The sequence below is a fragment of the Somniosus microcephalus genome, chromosome 32 (genome assembly GCF_052327205.1).
Source record: "Somniosus microcephalus isolate GS21.2 chromosome 32, FLI_Smic_1.0, whole genome shotgun sequence".
NCBI classification, from domain to species: Eukaryota; Metazoa; Chordata; class Chondrichthyes; order Squaliformes; family Somniosidae; genus Somniosus; species Somniosus microcephalus.
Genome location: NC_141018.1, coordinates 34,418,988 through 34,441,186, shown reverse-complemented (window position 1 = coordinate 34,441,186; position 22,199 = coordinate 34,418,988). Strand labels below are relative to the sequence as shown.

The window sequence follows — 22,199 nt, the reverse complement described above, 5'->3', positions numbered from 1 at the left end:
GGACCAGATTTCGAAGGGTTTCTCCTGGAAGTTTTTCGGAAGTTCAGGATTTTCACAGACTGGGCTATGTACCATTGAGCCTCAATCCATATCCTAACTTAGTTGGGGGAGAATATTACCTGGAGGAAAGCACTTTGTTTTCTGCTGCTCAACCTCGATAAAGAGGGACAACATTTTTCTACTTCAGTCTCGAGAACTCCCAAGCCAGGGACTACGGCTCCAGGCCCTTCATCTAGGCTCCTCGATTTAAAAGCGGCCATGTCTGTCCGTGAGCAACACAGACCAGGATTGATTTGTTGTTGTCTGCTCTAGTGATTCAGTTAGTCTGTCGCAACTGGGTTCTTCATCACGGGGGAAGAGAGGGTGAAAATTGGCCAGGGGCTCCAGCTCCTGATGGCGGTGTGGGGAGCGTGTGTCCTCTCTGGACCCTGGGCAAGGACAAAGCTGGGTTTACTTGTGATGGGCTGAGGTTGGCTGGTGTTGAGGCTTGGGCATGAATGACGGACGCTCGGGTGAAGCCTCTACCAACGTCGATACAATCCCGGGGACCCACCCTGTGACTGTTGAGCGACGTATTGGGAGGGTGGCTCTCCTGGGAATGCTGACGCTCACCTGGGGACCCCCGTCGCAACTTCTGAACAAAATGCCAGCTGCTCAAAAGGAAAAACTGTGCTGCGATCTCGGTGGGGGGGGGGGGACTTGGTTTAAAGCAGCGGAGACGAGGTGCCTCTGACTGCAGTGAGGTAGAGCTGCATCATGTTTACTGTGCATGTTTCTGTGTAGAGATCCCAGACAGCCATATGGACATGACTGATACCATATGCTTGACATAACTTTAAAAAAAAAGTTGTGAAGTAAAATTGTTTTTGTGAAGGGGGGGTTGGGGTGGTGGGGGGGGAAGTCATGCTACAGCGCTGTGAAGTGGTTTGTTTGAAATGAGCTTGCTATGCAGTTGAACTCCGCAGAACACTTATTGAGCTGCTGCGGAGCCTTTTGACTGGTGGAGTCGCGCAAGGGAGCAAGAGGTCGCTGATCGCCCGAGGCAGCGGAATGGCAAGGCTCACGCGCCACAGAGCAGCGGCGCGAGTGTATAAACGCCGTCCTCTGGGCTGGCCGTGTAACACTTGCCTTGTGTTTTTTGGTCGCGGTGTGACTCGTGGGTACAGTGGGGCTGGGCTGGGGCGGGGTGGGGGCGGGGAGAGTTCCCCTCTTGCCTCCCAGGCTGTCTCTTGTCTTCAGAATTGTGGTTCTCGGTGACGTACAGCGCGTTTTCCCGTGACCCCCTTCATTTTCCCATCTCTTGCTCGCTCTCCAGTCGTCCCCCCGCCACACGCACTTTGCAGCGAAGTAAGTGCTGTATTAGTGAATGTTTTTTTGTTGATCTGTGTCCTCCCACCCTTGCCCCTTCCACCCTAGAAAAAATAACTCTCCTGTGCTCCAGGGGAAACCCTGAATAACAACACAATCTGGAGCATCTTTATGGGATCAGTAATTACAGTTTGCAGGATGCCAAATAACATATTTAGGAACAAGCAAGGGTTGGACATCAAGGGGCCCGCTTGATTATGCAATGGAATTGTTTTTAAAAAAAACAGTAAACCAGAAAGTAGTGCAGTTGTCTTGACCGCTAACAGATGGCATCGAGTTTTTAAAAAAGGAAGAAAGATCTGTAGCTGTTAAGATTAGAGTTGTAAAATGGAGCTAATGATGTGTTGCAGCTTGTTTTCTGTCTTCTACACGTCGTCTTACAGGGAATAAAAAAGGTTTACTCGGTTTAAGACAGCGGCAGAAGAAGGTATCCTGTGTTAAATAGGGGCTGGTGGTCATAGAATCAGAGAAATTTACGGCACGGAAAGGAGGCCATTCGGCCCATCGTGTCCGTGCCGGCCGACAAAGAGCTCTCCAGCCTAATCCCACTCTCCAGCTCTTGGTCCGTAGCCCTGCAGGTTACGGCACTTCAAGCGCATATCCAAGTACTTTTTAAATGCGATGAGGGTTTCTGCCTCTTCCACCCTTTCAGGCAGTGAGTTCCAGACCCCCACCACCCTCTGGGTGAAAAAAGTTCACCTCAACTCCCCTCTAATCCTTTTACCAATCATTTTAAATCTATGCCCCCTGGTTATTGACCTCTCTGCTAAGGGAAATAGGTCCTTCCTATCCACTCTATCCAGGCCCCTCATAATTTTATGCACCTAAAATTGGACCTGTGCTATTTTTACCCAACTTCTCCTGGTCCGTCCTGGGATTGTGGCATTCCTGTCTCAAGTGGCCACACTTCCGTCCCCGGTTGTGAGTTTGCGTCGACCCTTCAGGACCTTGAGCATGTAATCAAGGCTGACACTTCAGTGCCAGTACTGAGGGAGCGCTGCACACTCTGGTGCATGTAATAGACCCCCATGGCACTATTCGAAGACGGCCAGGAGAGTTATCGCACTGCCCTGGCCCTTAGTCGACACCAACAAAAACAGATTAACTGGCCTTTCTCTCATTGCTGCTTGTAGGACCTTGGAGGAGGTTACAAAGCTCTGGTTAGACCACACCTGGAGCACTGTGAGCAGTTCTGGGCACCGCACCTTAGGAAGGATATATTGGCCTTGGAGGGAGTGCAGCGTAGGTTTACCAGAATGATACCTGGATTTCAAGGGTTAAGTTACGAGCAGCGATTACACAAACTAGGGTTATATTCTCTGGAATTTAGAAGGTTAAGGGGTGATCTGATCGAAGTTTTCAGGATATTAAGGGGAACAGATAGGGTCGATAGAGAGAAACTATTTCCGCTGGTTGGGGATTCTAGGACTAGGGGGCAGAGTCTAAAAATTAGAGCCAGACCTTTGAGGGGTGAAGTTAGGAAACACTTCTACACACAAAGGGTGGTAGAAGTTTGGAACTCTCTTCCGCAAACGGCAATTGATGCTAGATCAATTGTTAATTTTAAATCAGAGATTGGCAGATTTTTGTTAACCAAAGGTTTTGAGGGATACGGGGCAAAGGCGGGTGGATGGAGTTAGGTCGCAGATCAGCCGCGATCTCTCTGAATGGCGGAAGAGGCTCGAGGGGCTGAACGGCCGCCTCCTGCTCCTATACCGAGAAAGGGCCATGGAGGGATTTGTAAACAAGGATGAGAACTTTAAAATCGAGGCCCCAGCTTGATCAGCTGACATCACAGACCAGCGATCAAAGGTGGGACGTGTTTGGTGCTCGGCACCACAGCAGGCCGTACTTCGACCCAGCGGGAGAACTCTGTTTGCCTCGTTTACTGGAGTCACTGCCCCTCGACTCTCTCCTTCCTCCCTTTATAGTATGGCATGTGAACCAAGCTTACAGTTTTGTGACACTGACAGCACTTTGCCAGTTGACGCTCTAAATAGAGGTGGTTGCAGTAACTACAGACGCCGTGCAATTTTAATTTTAAATGCGTCACAGCTCAGGATTAGTGGCATGCCTGCATCAACACTGCTCGTGACGTATCAGGGTCCTAATGGGCACACAGCTGGGGCAGGTCATTGCAGGCAGGAGGTGATGAATGCTGGTTATGCTCTAACAAGTTTACTGTAGAAATTGTGGAATGACCCAGTTACTTGTGCTGAAGGCGTTGGAAAACGTGAGCAAATTGAGGTGAGGGGTGTTCTTGTTGGGTAACGCAGTCCTCTTTCTGACATTAGATGTCAGCACCAAACACTCCCGGGGCAGGTACAGCACGGGTTAGATACAGAGTAAAGCTCCCTCTACACTGTCCCATCAAACACTCCCAGGGCGGGTACAGCACGGGTTAGATACAGAGTAAAGCTCCCTCTACACTGTCCCATCAAACACTCCCAGGGCAGGTACAACACGGGTTAGATACAGAGTAAAGCTCCCTCTACACTGTCCCATCAAACACTCCCAGGGCAGGTACAACACGGGTTAGATACAGAGTAAAGCTCCCTCTACACTGTCCCATCAAACACTCCCGGGGCAGGTACAGCATGGGTTAGATACAGAGTAAAGCTCCCTCTACACTGTCCCATCAAACACTCCCAGGGCAGGTACAGCACGGGTTAGATACAGAGTAAAGCTCCCTCTACACTGTCCCATCAAACACTCCCAGGGCAGGTACAGCACGGGTTCGATACAGAGTAAAGCTCCCTCTACACTGTCCCATCAAACACTCCCAGGGGAGGTACAGCACGGGTTAGATACAGAGTAAAGCTCCCTCTACACTGTCCCAATAATGTTCTTCAGTCCCAAACTCAGGAGCGCCCCCTACCGCACCAGTGCAACATTTTCCCATTTCACACAGAGACCACCCTTCGGGTGCTTTCTGAGTTTGCCCGGTTAAAGCTGAATCAGGGCCGTTTGTGCTAAGGGCACCAGCTGCTTCATATGCTGTTTATTCAGCCCACACCGCACCTTGTAGTGGCTTCTTCAGCAGTGACTCATGCGCAAGACAAACCACTGAGGGGGGGTGGGGAGGAGAACATTTTATCCGCTTAATTGAACATGATCACAGCAGAAACTATTCATTGTTAACAGGGATGGGCTTGTTTCACTGGCTCTTGTTTTTTGAATTGATGTTTGACATTTCCTCCCCTCCTCGGTTCCACAGGTGCTAGCTGCCCTCTAGTTCCTCGCCCCGATTAGTCATTCTGCTAAAGAGTGACCAATTATTCACAGGGTATTTTACCGTGACATGGCAATGCAGTCAAACCCACTCTTATTCCCCAGCGGAAAGAAAGACTCCTAGTTGTACGGTGCATTTCACTACCTCAGAACGTCCCAAAGCGCTTTACAGTCAATGAAGTACTTTTTGGAGTGTAGTCACTGTTGTAATGTGGGAAACGCGGCAGCCAATTTACGCACAGCAAGCTCCCACAAACAGCAATGTGATAATGAGCCGATAATCTTTTTTTTTTAATGATGTTGGTTGAGGGATAAATATTGGCCCAGGACACCAGGGAGAACTCCCCCCCCCCCCCCCCCACCCCGCTCTTCTTCGAAATAGTGGCCGTGGGATCTTTTACGTCCACCTGAGAGGGCAGACGGGGCCTCGGTTTAATGTCCCCTCCGAAAGGCGGCCCCTCCGACAGCGCGGCGCTCCCTCAGTACCGCCCCTCCGACAGCGCGGCGCTCCCTCAGTACCGCCCCTCCGACAGCGCGGCGCTCCCTCAGTACCGCCCCTCCGACAGCGCGGCGCTCCCTCAGTACCGCCCCTCCGACAGCGCGGCGCTCCCTCAGTACCGCCCCTCCGACAGCGCGGCGCTCCCTCAGTACCCGCCCCTCCGACAGCGCGGCGCTCCCTCAGTACCGCCCCTCCGACAGCGCGGCGCTCCCTCAGTACCGCCCCTCCGACAGCGCGGCGCTCCCTCAGTACCGCCCCTCCGACAGCGCGGCGCTCCCTCAGTACCGCCCCTCCGACAGCGCGGCGCTCCCTCAGTACCGCGCTGGAGTCATTTGTGTGGGGGTGGGGGGCTGGCGAGCAGTCCAAGTTCTTTCCCCCGCACATACCCCCCACCACCCCATCACACTCCCCGTCCCAGGCACTCGGGCCATTTGCCAGTGTTGTCGTCCTCAGTGCTCCAGGCCAGAGAGTGGGAAAGATCAGTTGAGCTTGCCAGTGTTTATCACTGTAGTCTTACTCCCATCAAATCTGAAGCTGCTTAACTGAATTATCTCTTAATTCCCCCAAAAAAAGCCGCCTGCTGCTGTTTTATTGAAATTGCTTCATTCACTTTTCTGGATACTTCCGTTTTCTCCAAGCACGAATGAACTTTGAATCACTCGTCTTCATACTGACCCCTTCTGGAAACTCCCGTGTGTTGATGTCACACGGGGAACAGGACTGGGGCTCTGCTGTCGTGCCTTCTGCGCTCGCAGAGCCCGCAACATTCCTCGCCTGGCCCAGCGACTCCAGCGAGGTACAAGGGGGCGGTCTCGGGGCCTCGTGAAACATATGCAAGCAGTGGGAAGAGTTGGACTTGTTGGCATTGATATCCTGGTTAAGATTAATGTTGAAATATGTTCCCTTGCCTGCTACTTTCTGGACCGATCCCCAGTACTGCAGTGTGTGTGCAGTGTTTTCAATTCTGGCTCCTGCGTTTGGTTTTGTACGTCCGTTGGCTCGGCACTACTTGCCGGAGCGTGATTATTTTTTGTGTTGGATTGGGGGAAACCTAGGTGAAAGGCCATGGCCCATCATGCTAAAACTCCCCACAGTGTTGGAAAGAGTAAGGGAGAAGATGTGGAACTATATTTCGAAGTAGGGGAGTTCTCCCTGGTGTCCTGGGGCTAATATTTATCCCTCAACCAACATCACTAAAAACAGATTATCTGGTCATTATCACATTGCTGTTTGTGGGACCTTGCTGTGCGCAAAATGGCGACAGCGTTTCCTACATTACAACAGACCACGCTTGGCAAGCACCTTAATTGGCTGTAAAGCGCTTTGTTAATTCACCAAAGGCACAATATACAGGAAACTTTTTTTTATCCGGCACCAACGGGACCGGTGTGGTGCCGGTTGATCAAAAAGTCCGGATTACAGAGAGGTATACTTACTAAGGTACGAGAGCCCCGTACACGGCCACAGGTGCAGGAACCCCGGTTACACGGCCACCGATCCAGGAACCCCGGTTACACGGCCACCGATCCAGGAACCCCGGTTACACGGCCACCGATCCAGGAACCCCGGTTACACGGCCACAGATCCAGGAACCCCGGTTACACGGCCACCGATCTAGGAACCCCGGTTACACGGCCACCGATCCAGGAACCCCGGTTACACGGCCACCGATCCAGGAACCCCGGTTACACGGCCACCGATCCAGGAACCCCGGTTACACGGCCACCGATCCAGGGACCCCGGTTACATGGCCACCGATCCAGGGACCCCGGTTACACGGCCACCGATCCAGGAACCCCGGTTACACGGCCACCGATCCAGGAACCCCGGTTACACGGCCACCGATCCAGGGACCCCGGTTACACGGCCACCGATCCAGGGACCCCGGTTACACGGCCACCGATCCAGGAACCCCGGTTACACGGCCACCGATCCAGGAACCCCGGTTACACGGCCACCGATCCAGGAACCCCGGTTACACGGCCACAGATCCAGGAACCCCGGTTACACGGCCACTAATATGAAGTAAAACTTACCTGAACCTACTCCCGAATTTTGCCGGTTAAGAGAGATTTCTGTTTATTTAGATGCCGGTAAAAAGAGAGTTTCCTGTAGATTAATATTTATTTTGGAATCAGGAAGTCGTGGTTAGGTGACATTGGGTTTGAGTTTCCAAAGCTTGTCGTTTCTGGAAGAAGGGAAGACCGAGGGAGGAGAGGAGTTGCCCAATTTGGAGGTCTCGGCTAAGAATGAGTTGGGAGTCGGAGACGGTCCTTTGAGGAAGCCAGCGGGAGAAACGGTGTAGGTATTTGGAGGATAGGAGGAATGAGAGAGGCCAGATCAGAGGAGGAGTGTCCACGGCAGTGATAAACCCGAGATAAGACTGATGGAGGCAATGAATGGGGAAGCTAGAGGTGAGCAGGTTACCTGGCCGTGAGGGTTATCTGTCCAAGAGCCTGTGAGGGAGAGGTGCTGGCCCTCCCCAGTACAGGTGCAGTAGGAACATAGGAAGAGGAGGAGACCATTCAGCCCCTCGAGCCTGTTCCGCCATTCAGTGAGATCATGGCTGATCTGCGACCTAACTCCATCTACCCGCCTTTGCCCCACATCCCTTAATAGCTTTGGTGAACATCTATCAATTTCCGATTTAAAATTAACAATTGATCCAGCATCAATTGCTGTTTGCGGAAGAGAGTTCCAAACTTCTACCACCCTTTGTGTGCAGAAGTGTTTCCTAATTTCACTCCTGAAAGGTCTGGCTCTAATTTTAAACTGTGCACCCCCCCCCCCCCCCCCCCAGTCCTAGAATCCCCAACCAGCGGAAATACTTTTTCTCTCTCTACCCTATCTGTTTCCTTTAATACCATGAAAACTTAGATCAGATCACCCCTTAACCTTCTAAATTGCAGTATTGATGTGAATTGGAGTTGTGGTCTTGCTTAACCTTTTGTGTTGGATTGAGTTGGTTGAGTGCTGCCTGTTCCTGGAGTCCGGAAGCAGCCTGATGATCCATTTGCCTGCAGGATTGGGCCAAAGCTGTTAATGAGCGTCATGTCTGGGAAAGAATTGCAGTTGTAAGAGGGGCTGCAGCTGTTGGTGTCAAGCCCTGGGTTCACATTGCCGTCTTAAGTTTCCTGCATTGAGGGGAAATAAAAACATTGGCACCTCTGAATGGATTGTGTACACACAAGCGGAGCTACATTCCTTTAGAATTTTCAGTGTTCTTAATTGTGTCCTTGCAAATATTTCCTTCCCCCCCCCCCGTTGCTATTTTTCTTTGACCTCCTATCCTAAAGGCGCTGACACTCGCTGGTGCACAAGTTCCACTGGTGATACCTCACTCAAAGGGGCACCCTGTGTGGGCAGCACCCTCGCCACTGAGTCAGAAGGTCGTGAGTTCAAGTCCCACTCCAGAGAAGTGAGCACTAAGCTCTCGGCTGAGGGAGCGCCGCACTGTCGGACGGGCAGTACAGAGGGAGCACCGCACTGTCGGACAGGCAGTAGTGAGGGAGCGCCGCACTGTCGGACGGGCAGTACTGAGGGAGCACCGCACTGTCGGACAGGCAGTAGTGAGGGAGCGCCGCACTGTCGGACGGGCAGTACTGAGGGAGCACCGCACTGTCGGACAGGCAGTAGTGAGGGAGCGCCGCACTGTCGGACGGGCAGTACTGAGGGAACACCGCACTGTCGGACAGGCAGTAGTGAGGGAGCGCCGCATTGTCGGAGGGGCAGTACTGAGGGAGCGCCGCACTGTCGGAGGGGCAGTACTGAGGGAGCGCTGCACTGTCGGAGGTGCCGTCTTTCGGATGAGACGTTAAACCGAGGCCCCGTCTGCTCTCTCGGGTGGATGTAAAAGATCCCACGGCCATTATTTCGCAGAAGAGCAGGGGAGTTATCCCGAGTCCTGGCCAATATTTATCCCTCAATCAACATCAGGTGATCTGATCATTATCACATTGCGGTTTGTGGGAGCTTGCTGTGCGCAAATTGGCTGCCGCGTTTCCTACATTACAACAGTGACTACCTTTCAAAAAGTAATTCATTGGCTGTCAAGCGCTTTGGGACATCCTGAGGTCGTGCAAGGCGCTATAGAAATGCAAGTCTGTCTTTCTTTCCTCTAGGTGATGACTGTGGGGAGGTGTCACAGCCTCGTCCTCCCACGCACTTAGAACGTTCTCGTCCCATACCGCGACGTTTTGTAGATTCTGCCTTCTCTAACTATATATTGAGAGAATGTAGCTGCTGTTTCCTGCAACTACTGGGGATTGATCTGGGATTTACATTTGAAGAGTTGGCCTAAAGGATACTACAAGACCAAACTGGTTTGTGTGGGGGTGATTGATGAGTGGTGTGGCTGGGGCATGATCCCATTTTAAAAGCAGGACTATTTTGGACAACTTCAGGAGTGTTTAGTGTATTTTCAGTTTCCTCGTTTTCACTCCTCCTATTCTAAGAACATAAAAAATAGGAGTAGGCCCTCGAGCCTGCTCCGCCATTCAATGAGATCGTGGCTGATCTTCTGCCTCATCTCCACTTTCCTGCTCTATCCCCATATCCCTCGATTCCCTTAATATTCAAAAAATCTTATTGATCTGCACGTGTTTCCCCTATTTTCATTGCTCCACCATTGGCGGCCGTGCCTTCAGCTGCCTAGGTCCCAAGCTCTGGAATTCCCTCCCTAAACCTCTCTGCCTCACCACCTCTCTCTCCTCCTTTAAGCCGCTCCTTAAAACCAATCTCTTTGATCAATTGTTTGGTCACCTGTCCTAATATCGCCTTCGTTGTCAAATTTTGTTTGGTAACACCCCTGTGAAGCACCTTGGGACCTTTTACTATGTTAAAGGTGCTATATAAATACAAGCTGTTGTTGGTGCTGTCTCTTGCTGGAGAGGGGTTAGAAACATAGAAACATAGGAGCAGGAGTCGACCATTCGGCCCTTCGAGCCTGCTCCGCCATTCAATAAGATCATGGCTGACCCTCTATCTCAATACCATATTCCTGCTCTCTCCCCAAACCCCGTGATGCCTTTTGTGTCTAGAAATCTATCTCCTTCTTAAATATATTCAGTGACTTGGCCTCCACAGCCTTCTGTGGTAGAGAATTCCACAGGTTCACCACCCTCTGAGTGAAGAAATTTCTCCTCATCTCAGTCCTAAATGTCCTACCCTGTATCCCGAGCACGGTGGCATAGTGGTTAGCACTGTTGCCTCACAGTGCCAGGGACCCGGGTTCGAATCCGGCCTCGGGCGACTGTCTGTGTGGAGTTTGCACATTCTCCCCATGTTTGCGTGGGTTTCCTCCGGGTGCTCCGGTTTCCTCCCACAGTCCAAAGATGTGTGGGTTAGGTTGATTGGCTGTGATAAAAATTGACCCTTAGTGTTAGGGGGATTAAATACGTGGGGTTACGGGGATAGGGTGGGATATGTGTTGGTGTAGGGCTTACGGGGGTCGGGTGGGATATGTGTCGGTGCAGGCTCGATGGGCCGAAATGGCCTCTATCTGCACTGTGGGGTTTCTGTGGTTTCTGTGAGACTGTGACCCCTCGTTCTAGACCCCCCCCCCCCAGCCAGGAGAAACACCCTCCCTGCATCCAGTCTGTCTAGCCCTGTCAGAATTTTATACGTTTTATTCTTCTAAACTCTAGTGAATACAGGCCTAGTCGACCCAATCTCTCCTCATACGACAGTCCTGCCATCCCAGGAATCAGTCTGGTGAACCTTCGCTGCACTCCCTCTGTGGCAAGTATATCCTTTCTTGGGTAAGGAGACCAAACCTGCACACAGTACTCCAGGTGTGGTCACACCAAGGCCCTGTATAACTGTAGTAAGATTCCTTGCTCCTGTATGCAAATCCCCTTGCAATGAAGGCCAACATTCCATTTGCCTTCCTAACTGCTTGCTGCACCTGCATGCTTGCTTTCAGTGACTGGTGTACAAGGACACCCAGGTCCCTTTGTACATCAACATTTCCCAATCTAGCACCATTTAAATAATCTACCTTTCTGTTTTTCCTACCGAAGTGGATAACTTCACATTTATCCACGTTATACTGCATCTGCCATGTATTTGCCCACTCACTCAACTTGTCTAAATCACCTTGAAGCCTCTTTGCATCCTCCTCACAACTCACAATCCCACCTGGTTTCGTGTCATCAGCAAACTTGGAAATATTACATTTGGTTCCCTCATCCATATCATTGATATATATTGTGAATGAATAGCTGGGGCCCAAGCACTGATCCCTGCAGTACCCCACAAGCCTGCCACCCTGAAAAAGACATGTTTATTCCTACTCTCTGTTTCCTGTCTGTTAACCACAAGTACTGAGCACTCTCTGCTAGCCAAGCCAAAGTGCGCATACTTCATGAGTGCATCGTCACAGTGAGTGTGGACAGGATATTTCACAATGGGTGGGGGGTGCGGGGAGGCTTTAACACATCCTGTCTACTGAATCTCCCCCCCCACCCCCCCCAGATCTTTGCAACTGTCATTTTATTGAGTCATTTATTCTCTCCTTCGAGCAGAGAAGGCTAAGAGGAGATTTGATAGAGGGGTTTAAAATCATGAAGGGTTTGGATAGAGTAAATAAAGAGAAACTGTTTCCAATGGCTGAAGGCTCGATAACCAGACGGCACAGATTTAAGGTGATTGGCAAAAGAACCAGAGACGACATGAGGAAAAAACTTTTTACGCAGTGAGTGATTAGGATTTGGAATGCGCTGCCTGATAGGGTGGTGGACACAGATTCAATAGTAGCCTTCAAAAGGGAATTGGATAAATACTTGAAGGAGAAAAGATTGCAGGGATATGGGGAAAGAGCAGGGGAGTGGGACTGACTGGGATTGGTCTTCGAAAGAGCCGGCGCACACTCGATGGGCCGAATGGCCTCCTTTGGTGCTGTACTATTCTGTGATGTCTTGATGAGGAATTCTGTTACGGGGAAAAGAATGAGTGTAAATTAAGAAACTGGAAACTACATAGAGTTTTATTGTAAATAACAACAGAAAATGCTGGAAACACTCAGCAGGCCAGTCAGCATCCGTGGAACGAGAAACCGAGTCAACGTTTCGGGTCGAAGACCCTTCGTCACTCCCTCTGTTTCTCTCTCCACGGATGTTGCCTGGCCTGCTGAGTTTTTCCAGCGTTTTCTGTTGTTATTTCGGATTTCCAGCATCCGCAGTATTTTGCTATCGTATTAGAGTTTTATTGTGTTTCTCAAACCTCCTAAAGTGCTTCACGGACAGTAACTTTCTTTGAAGTGCGGTTAGTGTTGTTGTGGCACACAGCAAGCTCCCACAAACCACAGTGATAGGACTGAGCAGTCAGTGGTGCAGTGCCGTGTGATCTTTAATATCTATCTGAGCAATTGGAGCCGGCAGCGGGACCTCTGGTTAACGCCTCACCCGAAGGATGGCGCAGCGCCCCCTCCGCCCCGTACTGGAGTGCCAGACTCGACCGTGCACTCGAGCGAGCCTCGAGCCCCCACAACCTTCTGACTCGGCCATCCCTGCCAAGTTAATGCACGTACCCGGGGACCGATGTTCCCTGCGCAGCTCTCTGGACCTCCCGCGCAGCCGGCTCACTGGCTTATCAATGGGGGAGAAACCGTGCATGCGCGGCACTTTGGGGCCGCGCGGCGCAGCCCCTTAAAGGAGCCGCACGCCCCCTCCCCCCACCTTGGCAAATTATTGTACGCTCCCAAGGACCCCTTGTAAATGCAAGTTCCAAGGGACCTTGTAACCGAACTGCAAGACTGTGAGCTATTCAAAGAAAAGCCTATTATTACGGAAAATGTGATTTTCTTGCTATACAGCAACAGGGATAATGTGCTAGTATGTCAACACATACTGAAAAATGATAAAATGCAGAATCCTTGAGACCGTGTTCGCAGCACACACTATGCCCAGCCCTAGCCGGTACAATATCTGATGACCTTGGAGATTCCCTGTTATCCTTTCAAGGACCCACGTTTGAAAACCGGCGTTTTACAAGTCTGTAAATTGTAGAATGAAGAGCTGACTGTGCGGAATGAAAAGGGGGGGGGGCGGTTCCACTGTCTTGAGGTGCTGGGAGCGATTGAGTTGGGAACTCTGATGAATCTTGATTTCAATACAGCCAGGCTGTAGGGGAAAATGCACTTGTTTTCTTCGACCACTTGAACTTGTCGAGCATTTATGATGTGTAGAGAGAGAGAGATTCAGCTCGGGGGTTTTACAGAGCAGTGGATTCTGAGGGAACGGGGGCAGGGAGGTGGAGGAGGCGGTGTTGTTGTTGTTTCCGGAGGGGGCAAAAGCACCGTGGTAGAGTAGAGAACAGCCGCTCGAGGCTTTTTGACGGCAAAGTGGGAAGTGCAAACTCTGGAAGTGCCGAAGGAGACGGTTCTGAAGGCTTGAGGCAAGGTGACCGAGGGAGCATCCAGAAACCGTGGGCGCAGAGGGGAGCGGGGCAAGAGAAGCAGGCCGATGTTGGGATTACTGTGGGGTGTACAACAACAACTTGCATCTATCTAGCGCTTTTAACGTAGTAAAACGTCCCAGGGCGCCTCACGGGAGCGTCTATCAAATAAAATTTGACACCCAAGTCACGTAAGGAGATATTGGGGCAGAGAGGTAGGTTTTAAGGAGCATCTTAAAAGAGGTTTAGGGAGGGAATTCCAGAGCTTGGGGCCCAGGCAGCTGAAGGCACGGCCGCCAATGGTGGAGCGGTGGAGACCGGGGATGCGCAAGAGACCAGAATTGGAGGAGCGCCGAGATCTGGGAGGGTTGTCGGGCTGGAGGAGGTTACAGAGATAGGGAGGGGGGTGAGGCCGGGGAGGGATTTGGACACAAGGATGACACAAGTATGCAGAGGTAAAGAGCTGGAGATCAGGGGCAGGGAGGGATGAGGCCGTGGAGGGATTTGCTGAGGATGCGAATCTTAAAGTTGATTCCCGAGATGGTGCAGCAGCCATTTTAAAGTATCCCATTGATCCCACTTTGCATAAACCCATGTTGTTTATTTTGATTTGTAGCCAAGGATTTTTTTTTCTATCCTGTACTTACGGAAAATTTGTTTAATAGATTTTCAAAATTTGCATAGCAGGATGTGAAATCCTGAATCGTAAATGACATTTTACTTGTCTGCTGCAAGAATCTGGTTCATGCACAAATGAGGATGTTTATAGAATTAACGCCACCTTTTAATATTTTTCTTTGGCAACACCGTGAATCTCGTCAACTGAATTAAACAAAAAAGTATTCTCTTTCTCTGGTGTTGGGGCTCCTGTGTGCTGTTCCTCCTTCCCCAGGCTCAGTGAGCAAGTGCACAGCCGAACACGATGAGTCGCACAGACCAGGAAGCTTCCCGGGCTTAATCCCTGGTCTGTAGAATTCCTGAAATTAGTCATAGTTATACAGCACAGAAAGAGGCCCTTCGGCCCATCGTGTCCGCGCCGGCCATCAAGCCCCGTCTATTCTAATCCCATTTTCCAGCACTTGGTCCATAGCCTTGTATGCTATGGCGTTTCAAGTGCTCATCTAAATGCTTCTTGAATGTTGTGAGGGTTCCTGCCTCTACCACCCTTTCAGGCAGTGAGTTCCAGATTCCAACCACCCTCTGGGTTGGCATTGCTGGATTGGAGAGAGGCGGTGGGGGGTGCAAAACCCGCGACCTCTTCCACCTAGAAGGACAAGGGCAGCAGGCGCTCGGGAACACCACCACCTCCAAGTTCCCCTCTTAAGTCACACACCATCCTCAATTAGAAGTATATCGCCGATTCTTTATCGTCGCTGGGTCAAAATCCTGGAACTCCCTCCCGAACAGCACCGTGGGAGCACCTTCACCACACGGACTGCAGCGGTTCACCACCACCTTCTCAAGGGCAATTAGGGATGGGCAATAAATGCTGGCCTTGCCAGCGACGCCCACAACCCATAAACGAATGAAAAAAATATGAGCTAAGCTGCCTGCTCCCGATTGCTACCCTATAGACCTGCTGAAATGCCTGTGTGTGTGACTGTACATGCAGATTGGGCTCAACTGTGCTGCCTTTTATAATCGAATATCCTGCCGACGCCAAGTGTCTCTGAGCTCCCATTGTAAAGGATTTCTACAGCGCCTTAGAAACATAGAAGATAGGAGCAGGAGTAGGCCATTCGGCCCCTCGAGCCTACTCCGCCATTGAATGAGATCATGGCCTTTCACGACCACCGGACGTCCCACAGCACTTTACAGCCAATGAAGTCACTGTTGTAATTTTTTTTAAATGGTGGGGGGGGGAACCCCCCCCCCCCGCTCGTCTTTGAAACAGTGGCCGTGGGATCTTTTCCGTCCACCTGAGGGAGAGCAGACGGGGTTTCGGTTTTAACGTCTCATCCGAAAGACGGCACCTCCGGCAGTGCGGCACTCCCTCAGCACGGCACTGCGAGTGTCAGCCTAGCTTTATGTGCTCAAGTCTCTGGAGTGGGGGCTTCAACCCGCGCCCTTTCGACTCGGAGGCGAGGGTGCTGCCCACTGAGCCACGGCTGACCCATGTAGTGAGGTACCGCAGATGCCTATGGAACCCCCTCCAGCATTTATTTTTTTAATAATTGATTTTGATTTTTTTTGGATTTTCATCGGGGAATGCTTGACCGAGAATTAATTGAGTCGTGCGACCGATTTAACAAAATAACCTGTTTACACGGCTGGCTTGGATTCAATTTTTGTTTGCTGGTGTAAATTGAATCCTGCTGTAGCAGATTAAAGCCCGCTTCGACACGGCAAGCGAGCTCCCGATCAGTTCACAGCGCAGAATGTTAATTCTGAGGCCTGTACATGCCCCCAGTGCGTGCGGGCAGGCAGGGGAGGCAGAGGAAGGCCACTGCGTCACCTGCTGCCCCTGACCTATATTTCCAGCAGCCTGCGATTCAGTACCACGTCGCTAAGTTCTTTATGCAGCTATAAATTCAAATTCAACTGGATTGTCACGGAGTAGGCTTGTAATATGAATCCTCAGGCCGCTGTTTGTTTGCCTGATTTTTGCATCAAACAGCGTTGCTTAATTTCCCCCCCCCCCCCCCCCCCCTCCGTATTCGCCCCACCTCTTCTCGGTGTCTTAAAAGGTTAAATTACGAGGAGAGACTTGGCTTGATTCCCTTGAGGATGGAAGATTGAGGTGAGGAGGGGTGATCTGATCGAGGTTGTTTAAAATGTGAACGGGATTCGATAGGGTAGATACAGAGCTGGTGGGGGTCTGGAACTCACTGCCTGAAAGGGTGGTAGAGGCAGGAACCCTAACCACATTTAAAAAGTACTTGGATGTGCACTTGGGATGCTGTAACCTGCAGGGCTACGGACCAAGAGCTGGGAAGTGGGATTAGGCTGGTTAGACCTTTGTTGGCCGGCGCGGACTCGATGGGCCGAAATGGCCTCCTTCCGTGCTGTAACTTTCTATGATGGGACTACACCCCAAGCAAGAAACAAGACACAGGAACAGGAGGAGGCCATTCAGCCCCTCCAGCCTCCTCTGCCATTCAATCAGACCGTGTCTGACCTCGGCTCCATTGTTGCAGAATTGCAGCTCGGCCATTTAGGAGCAAATTCAGGAAGCGCTTTTCCACACACAGGGTAGTAGAAACCTGGAACTCTGCCCCAAAAGGCTGCGGACACTGAGGGACAATTGAGGCTTTCAAGACAGATCGATAGTAAGGGTACTGAGGATTATGGCGTTAAGGCAGGCAAATGGAATTGAGGTCAGACACTGTCTGATTGAATGGCAGAGCAGGCCCGAGGGGCTGAATGGCCTCCTCCTGTTCCTGTCTCTTGTTTCTTGCTTGGGGTGTAGTCCCATCATAGAAAGTTACAGCACGGAAGGAGGCCATTTCGGCCCATCGTGTCCGCGCCGGCCAACAAAGAGCTACCCAGCCTAATCCCACTTCCCAGCTCTTGGTCCGTAGCCCTGCAGGTTACAGCATCCCAAGTGCACATCCAAGTACTTTTTAAATGTGGTTAGGGTCCCTGCCTCTACCACCCTTTCAGGCAGTGAGTTCCAGACCCCCACAACCCTCTGGGTGAAAAAATTTCCCCTCAAATCCCCTCTAAACCTTCCCCCAATTACTTTAAATCTGTGCCCCCTCGTTTTTGACCCCTCTGCTAAGGGAAATAGGTCATAGAGTCATAGAGTTTTACAGCACAGAAAGAGGCCCTTCGGCCCATCGTGTCTGCGCCGCCCATCCATCCCTGTCCAGTCTAATCCCATTTTCCAGCATTTGGTCCATAGCCTTGTATGCATTGGCATTCCAAGTGCTCATCCAAATGCTTCTTGAATGTTGTGAGGGTTCCTGCCTCTACCACCCTTTTGGGCATTGAGTTCCACATTCCAACCACCCTCTGGGTGAAAAAGTTCCTCCTCAAATCCCCTCTAAATCTCCTGCCCCTTACCCTGAATCTATGCCCCCTTGTTATTGACCCCCCTACTAAGGGGAAAAGTTCCTCTTTGTCTACCCTATCTATGCCCCTCATCATTTTGTATACCTCAATCAGGTCCCCCCTCAGCCTTCTTTGCTCCAAGGAAAACAACCCCAGCCTGTTTAGTCTTTCTTCATAGCTGAGGCGCTCCATCCCAGGTAACATCCTGGTGAATCTTCTCTGCACCCTCTCCAAAGCAATCACATCCTTCCTATAGTGAGGCGACCAGAACTGCACACAGTACTCCAGCTGTGGCCTCACCAGCGTTTTGTACAGCTCCATCATAACCTCCCTGCTCTTATATTCTATGCCTCGGCTAATGAAGGCAAGTATCCCATATGCCTTTTTAACCACCTTATCTACCTGTTCCGCTGCCTTCAGGGATCTATGTACATGTACACCAAGGTCCCTCTGACCCTCTGTACTTCCTAGGGTCCTACCACTCATTGTGTATTCCCTTGCCTTATTTGTCCGTCCAAAATGCATCACCTCGCACTTTTCAGGGTTAAATTCCATTTGCCACTTTTCCGCCCATCTGACCAACCCGTTTATATCGTCCTGTAGCCTGAGGCTTTCCTCCTCGCAATTGACCACCCCACCAATTTTCGTGTCATCTGCGAACTTGCTGATCATACCTTTTACATTCTCATCCAAATCATTTATGTAGATCACAAACAACAAGGGACCCAGCACTGATCCCTGAGGTACCCCACTGGACACAGGCTTCCAGTCACAAAAGCAACCTTCGACCATCACCCTCTGCCTCCTGCCACTCAGCCAGTTTAGGATCCAACGCGCCAAGGCACCCTGGATCCCATGGGCTCTTACCTTCTTGACCAGTCTCCTATGCGGGACTTTGTCAAAGGCTTTACTGAAGTCCATGTAAACCTCATCCACCCCCCTAGTCACCCCCTCGAAAAATTCAATCAGATTTGTCAGACATGATTTACCCTTGACAAAGCCATGCTGACTATCCCCGATTAATCCTTGCCTCTCCAAGTGGAGACTAATTTTGTCCCTCAGAATTTTTTCCAATAATTTCCCTACCACAGATGTTAGGCTCACTGGCCTGTAATTCCCTGGTTTATCCCTGCTACCCTGGTCCTTTCTATCCACTTTATCTAGGCCCCTCATCATTTTATACACCTCAATAAGGTCTCCCCTCAGCCTCCTCTGTTCCAAGGAAAACAGACCCAGCCTATCCCAGTCTTTCATCGTAGCTAAGATTCTCTACTCCAGCAACATCCTTGTAAATCTCCATGGTTACCGGTTGCCACCAAACTGGCCATTATTCATGTGAGAGCTTAGACATTGAGTTTTTGGCGGGGCATCGGGAGTTAAATCAGATCCTCTAAGTCTGAGCGTGCACACACCGACACAGACACACTCACTCACTCACTTTTGGGTTTAGTGTTCAGGAGCTGGGTGTGTTTATCCCCCCCTCCCCCATGTTGAGATTGGGCAGTGTCACTATATATGGTGTCACCTGTGACTCTGTGAGGTAGCACTCTCTGTCTCTCGCCTCTGAGTCAGAAGGTTGTGAGTTCAAGCCCCCACTCCAGAGACTTGAGCACAAGATCCAGGCCGACACTCCCAGTGCAGTGCTGAGGGAGGGTGCCGCCCTGTCGGTTGAGACGTTAAACCGAGGCCCCGTCTGCCCTCTCGGGTGGATGTAAAAGATCCCACGGCCACTATTTCGAAGAAGAGCAGGGGGGAGTTCTCCCCGGTGTCCTGGGGCCAATATTTATCCCTCAACCAACATCACTAAAAAACCAGATGAACATGTTTCTGTTTGTGGGACCTTGCTGTGTGCAAATTGTCTGCCGTGCTTCCTTCAGAAAGTACTTCACTGGCTGTAAAGTGCTTTGGGACATCCTGAGGTGGTGAAAGGCAAGCCCTTTCTATTTTTTATATAAAGCCACCTATAACAGGAGGGGGAAGTTCAGCTGGTTGCAGGTCTGTCCTGGGTAGTGGTGGTACAGGAAACTCTCGATTTACCGGCACCTAAATAACCGGAAATCTCTGTTAACCGGCAAAATTCAGGAGTAGGTTCAGGTAAGTTTTACTTCATATTAGTGGCGGTTCCTGGATCTGTGGCTGTGTAACTGGGGCTCCTACACTTGTTGCTAAGCAACAGGGATGCTTGGTCTGTGGCTGGAGTTCCTGCACATGTTGCTAAGCAACAGGGAAGCCTGGATTTGTTGCTGTGTACGGAGCTCTCGTACCTTTTAAACTATACCTCTCTGTAATCCGGACTTTTTGATAAACTGGCATCCTGTCGGTGCCGGATAATAGAGTTTCCTGTATTAATTTGAAGTGATCTGCAATGCGCTGCCTGAAAGGGCGGTGCAGGCAGACTTAATCGTAGCTTTCAAAAGGGAATTTGATAAGTACCTGAAGGAAAGAAAATTGCAGGGCTACGGGGAAAGGACGGGGGAGTGGGACTGGCTGAGGTGCTCTTGCAGAGAGCCGGCATGGGCTTGATGGGCCTCCTTCCGTGCTGTAACCATTCTACGATGAGTAAGGGACATTCATGTGATAACTATAAGTGTGATACTTGCCTCGCGGTCTAACGGTCACATTGTCGTAAATAAATCTAGTTAAACGCCACATACAGTGAGACATTTGGGAAGGAGGGAAGACGATCCATTGAGTGCTCATTAATTTAAAGGCGTTCTCAAATCCCTCCATGGCCCCTCGCCCCTCCCTGTCTCTGTAACCTCCTCCAGCCCTACCAACCTCTGCGATTTCTGCTTTCCTCCAATTCCGGCTCTTGCGCATCCTCCCCTTGCTTCCGCTAGTGACAGGGTGTGCCGCCTTCTCCCAACGTTCCCCAATGGCAAGCTATGTAATCCTCCCGTTCCCCGCTGCTTTGTAGGCGACTGCTACCGCACGTGGTGCGTCCTGCGAAGACAGCCATTTATACGTGATAAGGATCTGCTTCTGCAGGCGCCTTGTGTTGTGTAAACACTAGTGAATGCTGGTATTTGAAGTGATAAAATTCGAGTGTTTGCTGTACAGTAACCTCAATTAAAAAGGATAGCATCACTTCTGTTATCGCGAATGTAAGTGAAACCGGCACAACATTCTCTGTTTACAAGCTCTGGCATCACCGAACCACCACCACTACTTGATTGATCTCCTCTTCTCTCCGACGACTCTTAACCTTGGTGGTGGCCTGCACTGCATGGCTTGGCCCGTCCTCTAGATTTCTCAATAGAAGCGCAGCAACGTGCATTTATATAGCACCTTTAAAGTCGGAAAACGTCCCAAGGCGCTTCATGGGAGCGTTTTCAAACAAAATTTAACGCCGAGCCACACGAGATATTTGGGACAGGTGACCAAAAGCTGGGTCAAAGGGCTAGGTTTTTAAGGAGCATCTTCAAGGAGGAGAGGTAGAGGCAGAGAGATTTCGGGAAGGAATTTTAGGAAAGAGCTCGGTGCCCAGGCAGCTGAAGGCACGGCCGCCAATGGGGGGATGAAAATGGGGGGGGGGGATGCGCAAGAGGCCGGAATTGGAGGAAAGCAGAAATCGCAGAGGTTGGTAGGGCTGGAGGAGGTTACAGAGATAGGGAGGGGGGTCGAGACCACGGAGGGATTTGAGAACGAAGATGAGAATTTTAAAATCGAGGCGTTGCCGGACCGGGAGCCAAATGTAGGTCAGCGAGCGCAGGGGGTGATGGGCGAACGGGACTCGGTGTGAGTTAGGACACGGGGGCAGCCGAGTTTCGGACGAGCTCAAGTTTACGGAGGGGACGAGGTAGGAGGGCGGTCTGGAGAGCCTTTGAAAGTTGTGTGAATTTTTATTTGAGGAGCGTAACGACCACGCCCAGCAAAACTGTTCGCTACTCTGGCAAGAGTCACCGGATAGCAATCGGGAATCCTGGCCGAACTTCTCCCCTCCCATCGAGGCCGGCTGTAGCCTCCTGTACCGCCATGCTGGCTGAGATGGGCTAACTCGACACTCCCCAAGGCACCGAGCATGGGACCTTCCAGGAGAGCGTGGCTCGGCTGCACGTTGCCACAGCCAGCTTGAGCCATTGAGGGCGTGGACCGCACTCTCTCTCAAGTATCCGGGCCAGTGTATCCGCGGTGAATGCTGAAACATTACCCGGCCACGTACAACAGTGGCGTTTCACGAGAAGTTCACAGTGCAGCCGATTTGCTTAAACGAGTGGCGGTCTCGTCGTCTTATAGAGGTCCTTGCTCTAGAGTTCCAAAATTGGTGAGCCTCCCTTAAAAAAAAATTTTTAATAATAATTTGAGCCCTCGCAAGTCTGGAATTCGCAGTGAATCTCTTCAGGTGCCTGCTTAATCCAAGCTTGGCTCAGGTAACTTGGATTTTCAAACTTGCTCTTACCCGTGAAGGCCACCAAGCTGTAGCGGCTGCTTAATCAGGGCGCCAAGAAAAATAATTGACATGACGTGTGGGTGTTGCTGGATTTTTATTTTTTGATCTCTGAGCCTAATCAGTTTGGCAGAATTTACTCTTCGCTTTCCCCTTCTCCACCCTGAGATCAACTGTACGGTTCCCGCACCTTCAACCCAGCTGACATCAGCCTGCAGTGTAGGGCCAGCTGCTCTTGCATAAGAACATAGAATTGGGAGCAGGAGTCGGCCATTCAGCCCCTCGAGCCTGCTCCGTCATTCAATAAGATCAAGACTGATCTCCGAC

At 50.9% G+C, this 22,199-nt stretch overlaps 1 protein-coding gene across 2 annotated transcripts in view; it reads left to right on the top strand.

Moving 5' to 3' along the window:
- Window positions 1-22,199, top strand: part of igf1ra (insulin-like growth factor 1a receptor) — a 305,819-nt gene that overhangs the window by 13,817 nt on the left and 269,803 nt on the right. The window lies entirely within an intron of this gene.